This window comes from Aulostomus chinensis, chromosome 1 (genome assembly GCF_037954235.1).
Source record: "Aulostomus chinensis isolate RoL2024-O1b breed Wild chromosome 1, RoL_Achi_v1.0, whole genome shotgun sequence".
In the NCBI taxonomy this organism is placed as follows: domain Eukaryota; kingdom Metazoa; phylum Chordata; class Actinopteri; order Syngnathiformes; family Aulostomidae; genus Aulostomus; species Aulostomus chinensis.
Genome location: NC_141320.1, coordinates 43,778,559 through 43,790,033, shown reverse-complemented (window position 1 = coordinate 43,790,033; position 11,475 = coordinate 43,778,559).

Sequence of the window (11,475 nt, the reverse complement as noted above, 5' to 3'; positions counted from 1 at the left end):
TGAGAGTTGTTTAAAAAATTTTAAAATGATGCTGACAGTCATGTAGTGAGAGTTGCTCCTATCCTCCAAATGATGCTACAGTGATGTAGTGAGAGTTGCTTAAAATCTCAAAATGATGTGACAGTGATGTGGTAATAGTTTCAAAAAACTCAAAATGATGCTCCAGTGATGTAGTAAGAGTTGCTACGAACCTCAAAATGATGCTGACAGTCGTGAAGTGAGATTTGCTACTATCCTCAAAATGATGCTACAGTGATGTAGTGAGAGTTGCTACTATCCTCCAAATGATTCCACAGTAATGTAGTGAGAGTTGCTTAAAACCTCAAAATGATGCTACAGTAATGTTCTAAGAGTTGCTACGAACCTCAAAATGATGCTACAGTAATGTATTAAGTTGCTAAAAACCTCAAAATGATGCTACAGTAATGTATTAAGTTGCTAAAAACCTCAAAATGTTGCTACAGTGATGTAGTAAGAGTTGCTTAAAACCTCAAAATGATGCTCCAGTCAAGTAGTGAAAGTTGCTAAAAACATGAAAATGCTGCTACAGTGATGTCGGAAGAGTTGCTAAAAACCTAAAAATGCAGCTACAGTCATGTCGGAAGAGTTGATAAAAATCTCAAAATGATGCTAAAGTGATGTGGCGAGAGTTGCTAAAAATCTCAAAATGATGCTAAAGTGATGTGGCGAGAGTTGCTAAAAACCTCACAATGATGCTGTCAGTAATGTAGTGAGAGTTGCTACGAACCTCAAAATGATGCTCCAGTGATGTAGTGAGAGTTGCTACGAACCTCAAAATGATGCTACAGTAATGTAGTGAGAGTTGCTACGAACCTCAAAATGATGCTCCAGTGATGTAGTGAGAGTTGCTACGAACCTCAAAATGATGCTCCACTGATGTAGTGAGAGTTGCTACTAATCTAAGAAATTATGCTACAGTGATGTAGGAAGAGTTGCTGAAAAAATCTCAAAGTGATGCTTCAGTGATGTGGTGAGACTTGCTAAAAATCTCAAAATGATTCCACAGTAATGTCGTGAGAGTTGCTACGAACCTATAAATGATGCTACATTAATGTTGTAAGAGTTGCTACGAACCTCAAAATGATGCTACACTAATGTATTAAGTTGCTAAAAACCTCAAAATGATGCTACAGTAATGTATTAAGTGACTAAAAACCTCAAAATGTTGCTACAGTGATGTAGTAAGAGTTGCTTAAAACCTCAAAATGATGCTCCAGTGAAGTAGTGAAAGTTGCTAAAAACCTCAAAATGCTGCTACAGTGATGTCGGAAGTGTTGCTAAAAAATCTCAAAATGATGCTAAAGTGATGTGGCGAGAGTTGCTAAAAACCTCACAATGATGCTGTCAGTAATGTAGTGAGAGTTGCTACGAACCTATAAATGATGCTCCAGAAATGAAGTGAGAGTTGCTACGAACCTATAAATGATGCTACAGTAACGTAGTGAGAGTTGCTACGAACCTCAAAATGATGCAACAGTAATGTAGTGAGAGTTGCTACGATCCTCATAATTATGGTACAGTAATGTATTAACTTGCTTAAAATCTAAAAATGATGCTCCACTGATGTAGTGAGCGTTGCTACGAACCTCAAAATGATGCTGACAGTCATGAAGTGAGAGTTGCTACTATCCTCAAAATGCTGCTACAGTGATGTCGGAAGAGTTGCTAAAAATCTCAAAATGATGCTCAAATGATGTGGCGAGAGTTGCTAAAAACCTCACAATGATGCTGTCAGTAATGTAGTGAGAGATGCTACGAACCTCAACATGATGCTACAGTAATGTAGTGAGAGTTGCTACTAATCTAAGAAATGATGCTACAGTAATGTAGGAAGAGTTGCTAAAAATCTAAAAATGATGCTTCAGTGATGTGGTGAGAGTTGCTAAAAATCTCAAAATGATGCTAAAGTGATGTGATGAGAGGTGCTAAAAATCTAAAAATTATGCTGTCAGTAATGTAGTGAGAGTTGCTACGGACCTCAAAATGATGCTCCAGTGATGAAATAAGAGTTGCTTAAAACCTTTAAAAATGATGCTGACAGTCATGTAGTGAGAGTTGCTACTATCCTCCAAATGATGCTACAGTGATGTCGTGAGAGTTGCTTAAAATCTCAAAATGATGTGACAGTGATGTGGTAATAGTTTCAAAAAACTCAAAATGATGCTCCAGTGATGTAGTAAGAGTTGCTACGAACCTCAAAATGATGCTGACAGTCGTGAAGTGAGATTTGCTACTATCCTCAACATGATGCTACAGTGATGTAGTGAGAGTTGCTACGATCCTCAAAATGATGCTACAGTAATGTATTAGGTTGCAAAAAACCTCAAAATGATGCGACAGTGATGGAGTGAGAGTTGCTACGATCCTCAAAATGATGCTACAGTAATGTATTAGGTTGACTAAAAACCTCAAAATGATGCTCCAGTGATGCAATAAGAGTTGCTTAAAACCTTTAAAAATGATGCTGACAGTCATGTAGTGAGAGTTGCTACTATCCTCCAAATGATGCTACAGTGATGAAGTGAGAGTTGCTTAAAATCTCAAAATGATGTGACAGTGATGTGGTAATAGTTTCAAAAAACTCAAAATGATGCTCCAGTGATGTAGTAAGAGTTGCTACGAACCTCAAAATGATGCTGACAGTCGTGAAGTGAGATTTGCTACTATCCTCAACATGATGCTACAATGATGTAGTGAGAGTTGCTACTAATCTAAGAAATGATGCTAAAGTGATGTGGTGAGACTTGCTACTATCCTCCAAATGATGCTGCAGTGATGTAGTGAGAGTTGCTTAAAATCTCAAAATGATGCTACAGTGATGTGGTGAGAGTTGCTACGAACCTCAAAATGATGCTGACAGTAATGTGGTGAGAGTTGCTAAAAACCTCAAAATGATGCTGCAGTGATGTAGTGAGAGTTGCTACTAATCTAGAAAAAGATGCGAAAGTGATGTAGTGAGAGTTGCTTCAAATCTCAAAATGATGCTCCAGTGATACAGAAAGAGTTGCTTAAAACCTTAAAATGATGCTTACAGTCATGTAGTGAGAGTTGCCTAAAATCTCAAAATGATGCGATTGTGATGTGGTGAGAGTTGCTTAAAACCTCAAAATGATGCTCCAGTGATGTAGTGAGAGTTGCTACTAATCTAAGAAATGATGCGACAGTGATGTGGTGAGAGTTGCTACTATCCTCCAAATGATGCTACAGTGAAGTAGTGAAAGTTGCTAAAAACCTCAAAATGCTGCTACAGTGATGTGGTGAGAGTTGCTCCGAACCTCAAAATGATGCTGACAGTAATGTGGTGAGAGTTGCTAAAAACCTCAAAATAATGCTGCAGTGATGTATTAAGTGTTGGGAAAAACCTCAAAATGATGCTCCAGTGATGTAGTGAGAGTTGCTACTAATCTAGAAAATGATGCTAAAGTGATGTAGTTAGAGTTGCTTCAAATCTAAAAATGATGCTCCTGTGATACAGAAAGAGTTGCTTAAAACCTTAAAATGATGCTTACAGTCATGTAGTGAGAGTTGCTGAAAATCTCAAAATGATGCTACAGTGATGTAGTGAGAGTTGCTTAAAACCTCAAAATGATGCTCCAGTGATGTAGTGAGAGTTGCTACTAATCTAAGAAATGATGCGACAGTGATGTGGTTAGAGTTGCTACTATCCTCCAAATGATGCTACAGTGAAGTAGTGAAAGTTGCTAAAAACCTCAAAATGCTGCTACAGTGATGTCGGAAGAGTTGCTAAAAATCTCAAAATGATGCTAAAGTGATGTGGCAAGAGTTACTAAAAACCTCACAATGATGCTGTCAGTAATGTAGTGAGAGATGCTACGAACCTCAACATGATGCTACAGTAATGTAGTGAGAGTTGCTACGAACCTCAAAATGATGCTACAGTGATGTGATGAGGCTTGCTAAAAATCTCAAAATGATTCCACAGTAATGTAGTGAGAGTTGCTACGAACCTATAAATGATGCTCCTGTAATGAAGTGAGAGTTGCTACGAACCTATAAATGATGCTACAGTGATGTGGTAGGAGTTGCTTAAAACCTCACAATGATTCCACAGTCATGTAGTGAGAGTTGCTTAAAACCTCAAAATGATGCTACAGTAATGTATTAAGTTGCTAAAAACCTCAAAATGTTGCTACAGTGATGTAGTAAGAGTTGCTTAAAACCTCAAAATGATGCTCCAGTGAAGTAGTGAAAGTTGCTGAAAACCTCAAAATGCTGCTACAGTGATGTCGGAAGAGTTGCTAAAAATCTCAAAATGATGCTAAAGTGATGTGGCGAGAGTTGCTAAAAACCTCACAATGATGCTGTCAGTAATGTAGTTAGAGATGCTACGAACCTCAAAATGATGCTACAGTAATGTAGTGAGAGTTGCTACGAACCTCAAAATGATGCTCCAGTGATGTAGTGAGAGTTGCTACTAATCTAAGAAATGATGCTACAGTAATGTAGGAAGAGTTGCTAAAAATCTAAAAATGATGCTTCAGTGATGTGGTGAGAGTTGCTAAAAATCTCAAAATGATGCTAAAGTGATGTGATGAGAGGTGCTAAAAATCTAAAAATGATGCTGTCAGTAATGTAGTGAGAGTTGCTACGGACCTCAAAATGATGCTCCAGTGATGAAATAAGAGTTGCTTAAAACCTTTAAAAATGATGCTGACAGTCATGTAGTGAGAGTTGCTACTATCCTCCAAATGATGCTACAGTGATGTAGTGAGAGTTGCTTAAAATCTCAAAATGATGCTGACAGTCATGTAGTGAGAGTTGCTACAATCCTCCAAATGATGCTACAGTGATGTAGTTTGAGTTGCTTAAAATCTCAAAATGATGTGACAGTGATGTGGTAATAGTTTCAAAAAACTCAAAATGATGCTCCAGTGATGTAGTAAGAGTTGATACGAACCTCAAAATGATGCTGACAGTCGTGAAGTGAGATTTGCGACTATCCTCAACATGATGCTACAGTGATGTAGTGAGAGTTGCGACGATCCTCAAAATGATGCTACAGTAATGTATTAGGTTGCAAAAAACCTCAAAATGATGCGACAGTGATGGAGTGAGAGTTGCTACGATCCTCAAAATGATGCTACAGTGATGTAGTGAGAGTTGCTACTAATCTAAGAAATGATGCTAAAGTGATGTGGTGAGACTTGCTACTATCCTCCAAATGATGCTACAGTGATGTAGTGAGAGTTGCTTAAAACCTTGAAATGATGCTCCAGTGAAGTAGTGAAAGTTGCTAAAAACCTCATAATGCTGCTACAGTGATGTCAGAAGAGTTGCTAAAAATCTCAAAATGATGCTAAAGTGATGTGGCAAGAGTTGCTGAAAACCTCACAATGATGCTGTCAGTAATGTAGTGAGAGATGCTACAAACCTCAAAATGATGCTACAGTAATGTAGTGAGAGTTGCGACGAACCTCAAAATGATGCTCCAGTGATGCAGTAAGAGTTGCTTAAAACCTTTAAAAATGATGCTGACAGTCATGTAGTGAGAGTTGCTACAATCCTCCAAATGATGCTACAGTGATGTAGTGAGAGTTGCTTAAAATCTCAAAATGATGTGACAGTGATGTGGTAATAGTTTCAAAAAATTCAAAATGATGCTCCAGTGATGTAGTAAGAGTTGCTACGAACCTCAAAATGATGCTGACAGTCGTGAAGTGAGATTTGCTACTTTCCTCCAAATGATGCTACAGTGATGTAGTGAGAGTTGCTTAAAATCTCAAAATGATGCGACAGTGATGTGGTGAGAGTTGCTAAGAACCTCAAAATGATGCTGACAGTAATGTGGTGAGAGTTGCTAAAAACCTCAAAATGATGCTGCAGTGATGCATTAAGTGTTGGTAAAAACCTCAAATGATGCTCCAGTGATGTAGTGAGAGTTGCGACTAATCGAGAAAATGATGCGAAAGTGATGTAGTGAGAGTTGCTTCAAATCTCAAAATGATGCTCCAGTGATACAGAAAGAGTTGCTTAAAACCTTAAAATGATGCTTACAGTCATGTAGTGAGAGTTGCTTAAAATCTCAAAATGATGCGATTGTGATGTGGTGAGAGTTGCTTAAAACCTCAAAATGATGCTCCAGTGATGTAGTGAGAGTTGCTACTAATCTAAGAAATGATGCGACAGTGATGTGGTGAGAGTTGCTACTATCCTCCAAATGATGCTACAGTGAAGTAGTGAAAGTTGCTAAAAACCTCAAAATGCTGCTACAGTGATGTGGTGAGAGTTGCTCCGAACCTCAAAATGATGCTGACAGTAATGTGGTGAGAGTTGCTAAAAACCTCAAAATAATGCTGCAGTGATGTATTAAGTGTTGGGAAAAACCTCAAAATGATGCTCCAGTGATGTAGTGAGAGTTGCTACTAATCTAGAAAATGATGCTAAAGTGATGTAGTTAGAGTTGCTTCAAATCTAAAAATGATGCTCCTGTGATACAGAAAGAGTTGCTTAAAACCTTAAAATGATGCTTACAGTCATGTAGTGAGAGTTGCTGAAAATCTCAAAATGATGCTACAGTGATGTAGTGAGAGTTGCTTAAAACCTCAAAATGATGCTCCAGTGATGTAGTGAGAGTTGCTACTAATCTAAGAAATGATGCGACAGTGATGTGGTTAGAGTTGCTACTATCCTCCAAATGATGCTACAGTGAAGTAGTGAAAGTTGCTAAAAACCTCAAAATGCTGCTACAGTGATGTCGGAAGAGTTGCTAAAAATCTCAAAATGATGCTAAAGTGATGTGGCAAGAGTTACTAAAAACCTCACAATGATGCTGTCAGTAATGTAGTGAGAGATGCTACGAACCTCAACATGATGCTACAGTAATGTAGTGAGAGTTGCTACGAACCTCAAAATGATGCTACAGTGATGTGATGAGGCTTGCTAAAAATCTCAAAATGATTCCACAGTAATGTAGTGAGAGTTGCTACGAACCTATAAATGATGTTCCAGTAATGAAGTGAGAGTTGCTACGAACCTATAAATGATGCTACAGTGATGTGGTAGGAGTTGCTTAAAACCTCACAATGATTCCACAGTCATGTAGTGAGAGTTGCTTAAAACCTCAAAATGATGCTACAGTAATGTATTAAGTTGCTAAAAACCTCAAAATGTTGCTACAGTGATGTAGTAAGAGTTGCTTAAAACCTCAAAATGATGCTCCAGTGAAGTAGTGAAAGTTGCTAAAAACCTCAAAATGCTGCTACAGTGATGTCGGAAGAGTTGCTAAAAATCTCAAAATGATGCTAAAGTGATGTGGCGAGAGTTGCTAAAAACCTCAAAATGATGCTCCAGTGATGTAGTGAGAGTTGCTACTAATCTAAGAAATGATGCTACAGTAATGTAGGAAGAGTTGCTAAAAATCTAAAAATGATGCTTCAGTGATGTGGTGAGAGTTGCTAAAAACCTCACAATGATGCTGTCAGTAATGTAGTGAGAGATGCTACGAACCTCAAAATGATGCTACAGTAATGTAGTGAGAGTTGCTACGAACCTCAAAATGATGCTCCAGTGATGTAGTGAGAGTTGCTACTAATCTAAGAAATGATGCTACAGTAATGTAGGAAGAGTTGCTAAAAATCTAAAAATGATGCTTCAGTGATGTGGTGAGAGTTGCTAAAAATCTCAAAATGATGCTAAAGTGATGTGATGAGAGGTGCTAAAAATCTAAAAATGATGCTGTCAGTAATGTAGTGAGAGTTGCTACGGACCTCAAAATGATGCTCCAGTGATGAAATAAGAGTTGCTTAAAACCTTTAAAAATGATGCTGACAGTCATGTCGTGAGAGTTGCTACTATCCTCCAAATGATGCTACAGTGATGTAGTGAGAGTTGCTTAAAATCTCAAAATGATGCTGACAGTCATGTAGTGAGAGTTGCTAAAATCCTCCAAATGATGCTACAGTCATGTAGTGAGAGTTGCTTAAAATCTCAAAATGATGTGACAGTGATGTGGTAATAGTTTCAAAAAACTCAAAATGATGCTCCAGTGATGTTGTAAGAGTTGCTACGAACCTCAAAATGATGCTGACAGTCGTGAAGTGAGATTTGCGACTATCCTCAACATGATGCTACAGTGATGTAGTGAGAGTTGCGACGATCCTCAAAATGATGCTACAGTAATGTATTAGGTTGCAAAAAACCTCAAAATGATGCGACAGTGATGGAGTGAGAGTTGCTACGATCCTCCAAATGATGCTACAGTGACGTAGTGAGAGTTGCGACTAATCTAAGAAATGATGCTAAAGTGATGTGGTGAGACTTGCTACTATCCTCCAAATGATGCTACAGTGATGTAGTGAGAGTTGCTTAAAACCTTGAAATGATGTTCCAGTGAAGTAGTGAAAGTTGCTAAAAACCTCATAATGCTGCTACAGTGATGTCAGAAGAGTTGCTAAAAATCTCAAAATGATGCTAAAGTGATGTGGCAAGAGTTGCTGAAAACCTCACAATGATGCTGTCAGTAATGTAGTGAGAGATGCTACAAAACTCAAAATGATGCTACAGTAATGTAGTGAGAGTTGCGACGAACCTCAAAATGATGCTCCAGTGATGTAGTGAGAGTTGCAACTAATCTAAGAAATGATGCTACAGTAATGTAGGAAGAGTTGCTAAAAATCTAAAAATGATGCTTCAGTGATGTGGTGAGAGTTGCTAAAAATCTCAAAATGATGCTAAAGTGATGTGATGAGAGGTGCTAAAAATCTAAAAATGATGCTGTCAGTAATGTAGTGAGAGTTGCTACGGACCTCAAAATGATGCTCCAGTGATGAAATAAGAGTTGCTTAAAACCTTTAAAAATGATGCTGACAGTCATGTAGTGAGAGTTGCTACTATCCTCCAAATGATGCTACAGTGATGTCGTGAGAGTTGCTTAAAATCTCAAAATGATGTGACAGTGATGTGGTAATAGTTTCAAAAAACTCAAAATGATGCTCCAGTGATGTAGTAAGAGTTGCTACGAACCTCAAAATGATGCTGAGAGTCGTGAAGTGAGATTTGCTACTATCCTCAACATGATGCTACAGTGATGTAGTGAGAGTTGCTACGATCCTCAAAATGATGCTACAGTAATGTATTAGGTTGCAAAAAACCTCAAAATGATGCGACAGTGATGGAGTGAGAGTTGCTACGATCCTCAAAATGATGCTACAGTAATATATTAGGTTGACTAAAAACCTCAAAATGATGCTCCAGTGATGCAATAAGAGTTGCTTAAAACCTTTAAAAATGATGCTGACAGTCATGTAGTGAGAGTTGCTACTATCCTCCAAATGATGCTACAGTGATGAAGTGAGAGTTGCTTAAAATCTCAAAATGATGTGACAGTGATGTGGTAATAGTTTCAAAAAACTCAAAATGATGCTCCAGTGATGTAGTAAGAGTTGCTACGAACCTCAAAATGATGCTGACAGTCGTGAAGTGAGATTTGCTACTATCCTCAACATGATGCTACAATGATGTAGTGAGAGTTGCTCCTAATCTAAGAAATGATGCTAAAGTGATGTGGTGAGACTTGCTACTATCCTCCAAATGATGCTGCAGTGATGTAGTGAGAGTTGCTTAAAATCTCAAAATGATGCTACAGTGATGTGGTGAGAGTTGCTACGAACCTCAAAATGATGCTGACAGTAATGTGGTGAGAGTTGCTAAAAACCTCAAAATGATGCTGCAGTGATGTAGTGAGAGTTGCTACTAATCTAGAAAATGATGCGAAAGTGATGTAGTGAGAGTTGCTTCAAATCTCAAAATGATGCTCCAGTGATACAGAAAGAGTTGCTTAAAACCTTAAAATGATGCTTACAGTCATGTAGTGAGAGTTGCTTAAAATCTCAAAATGATGCGATTGTGATGTGGTGAGAGTTGCTTAAAACCTCAAAATGATGCTCCAGTGATGTAGTGAGAGTTGCTACTAATCTAAGAAATGATGCGACAGTGATGTGGTGAGAGTTGCTACTATCCTCCAAATGATGCTACAGTGAAGTAGTGAAAGTTGCTAAAAACCTCAAAATGCTGCTACAGTGATGTGGTGAGAGTTGCTCCGAACCTCAAAATGATGCTGACAGTAATGTGGTGAGAGTTGCTAAAAACCTCAAAATAATGCTGCAGTGATGTATTAAGTGTTGGGAAAAACCTCAAAATGATGCTCCAGTGATGTAGTGAGAGTTGCTACTAATCTAGAAAATGATGCTAAAGTGATGTAGTTAGAGTTGCTTCAAATCTAAAAATGATGCTCCTGTGATACAGAAAGAGTTGCTTAAAACCTTAAAATGATGCTTACAGTCATGTAGTGAGAGTTGCTGAAAATCTCAAAATGATGCTACAGTGATGTAGTGAGAGTTGCTTAAAACCTCAAAATGATGCTCCAGTGATGTAGTGAGAGTTGCTACTAATCTAAGAAATGATGCGACAGTGATGTGGTTAGAGTTGCTACTATCCTCCAAATGATGCTACAGTGAAGTAGTGAAAGTTGCTAAAAACCTCAAAATGCTGCTACAGTGATGTCGGAAGAGTTGCTAAAAATCTCAAAATGATGCTAAAGTGATGTGGCAAGAGTTACTAAAAACCTCACAATGATGCTGTCAGTAATGTAGTGAGAGATGCTACGAACCTCAACATGATGCTACAGTAATGTAGTGAGAGTTGCTACGAACCTCAAAATGATGCTACAGTGATGTGATGAGGCTTGCTAAAAATCTCAAAATGATTCCACAGTAATGTAGTGAGAGTTGCTACGAACCTATAAATGATGCTCCAGTAATGAAGTGAGAGTTGCTACGAACCTATAAATGATGCTACAGTGATGTGGTAGGAGTTGCTTAAAACCTCACAATGATTCCACAGTCATGTAGTGAGAGTTGCTTAAAACCTCAAAATGATGCTACAGTAATGTATTAAGTTGCTAAAAACCTCAAAATGTTGCTACAGTGATGTAGTAAGAGTTGCTTAAAACCTCAAAATGATGCTCCAGTGAAGTAGTGAAAGTTGCTAAAAACCTCAAAATGCTGCTACAGTGATGTCGGAAGAGTTGCTAAAAATCTCAAAATGATGCTAAAGTGATGTGGCGAGAGTTGCTAAAAACCTCACAATGATGCTGTCAGTAATGTAGTGAGAGATGCTACGAACCTCAAAATGATGCTACAGTAATGTAGTGAGAGTTGCTACGAACCTCAAAATGATGCTCCAGTGATGTAGTGAGAGTTGCTACTAATCTAAGAAATGATGCTACAGTAATGTAGGAAGAGTTGCTAAAAATCTAAAAATGATGCTTCAGTGATGTGGTGAGAGTTGCTAAAAATCTAAAAATGATGCTAAAGTGATGTGATGAGAGGTGCTAAAAATCTAAAAATGATGCTGTCAGTAATGTAGTGAGAGTTGCTACGGACCTCAAAATGATGCTCCAGTGATGAAATAAGAGTTGCTTAAAACCTTTAAAAA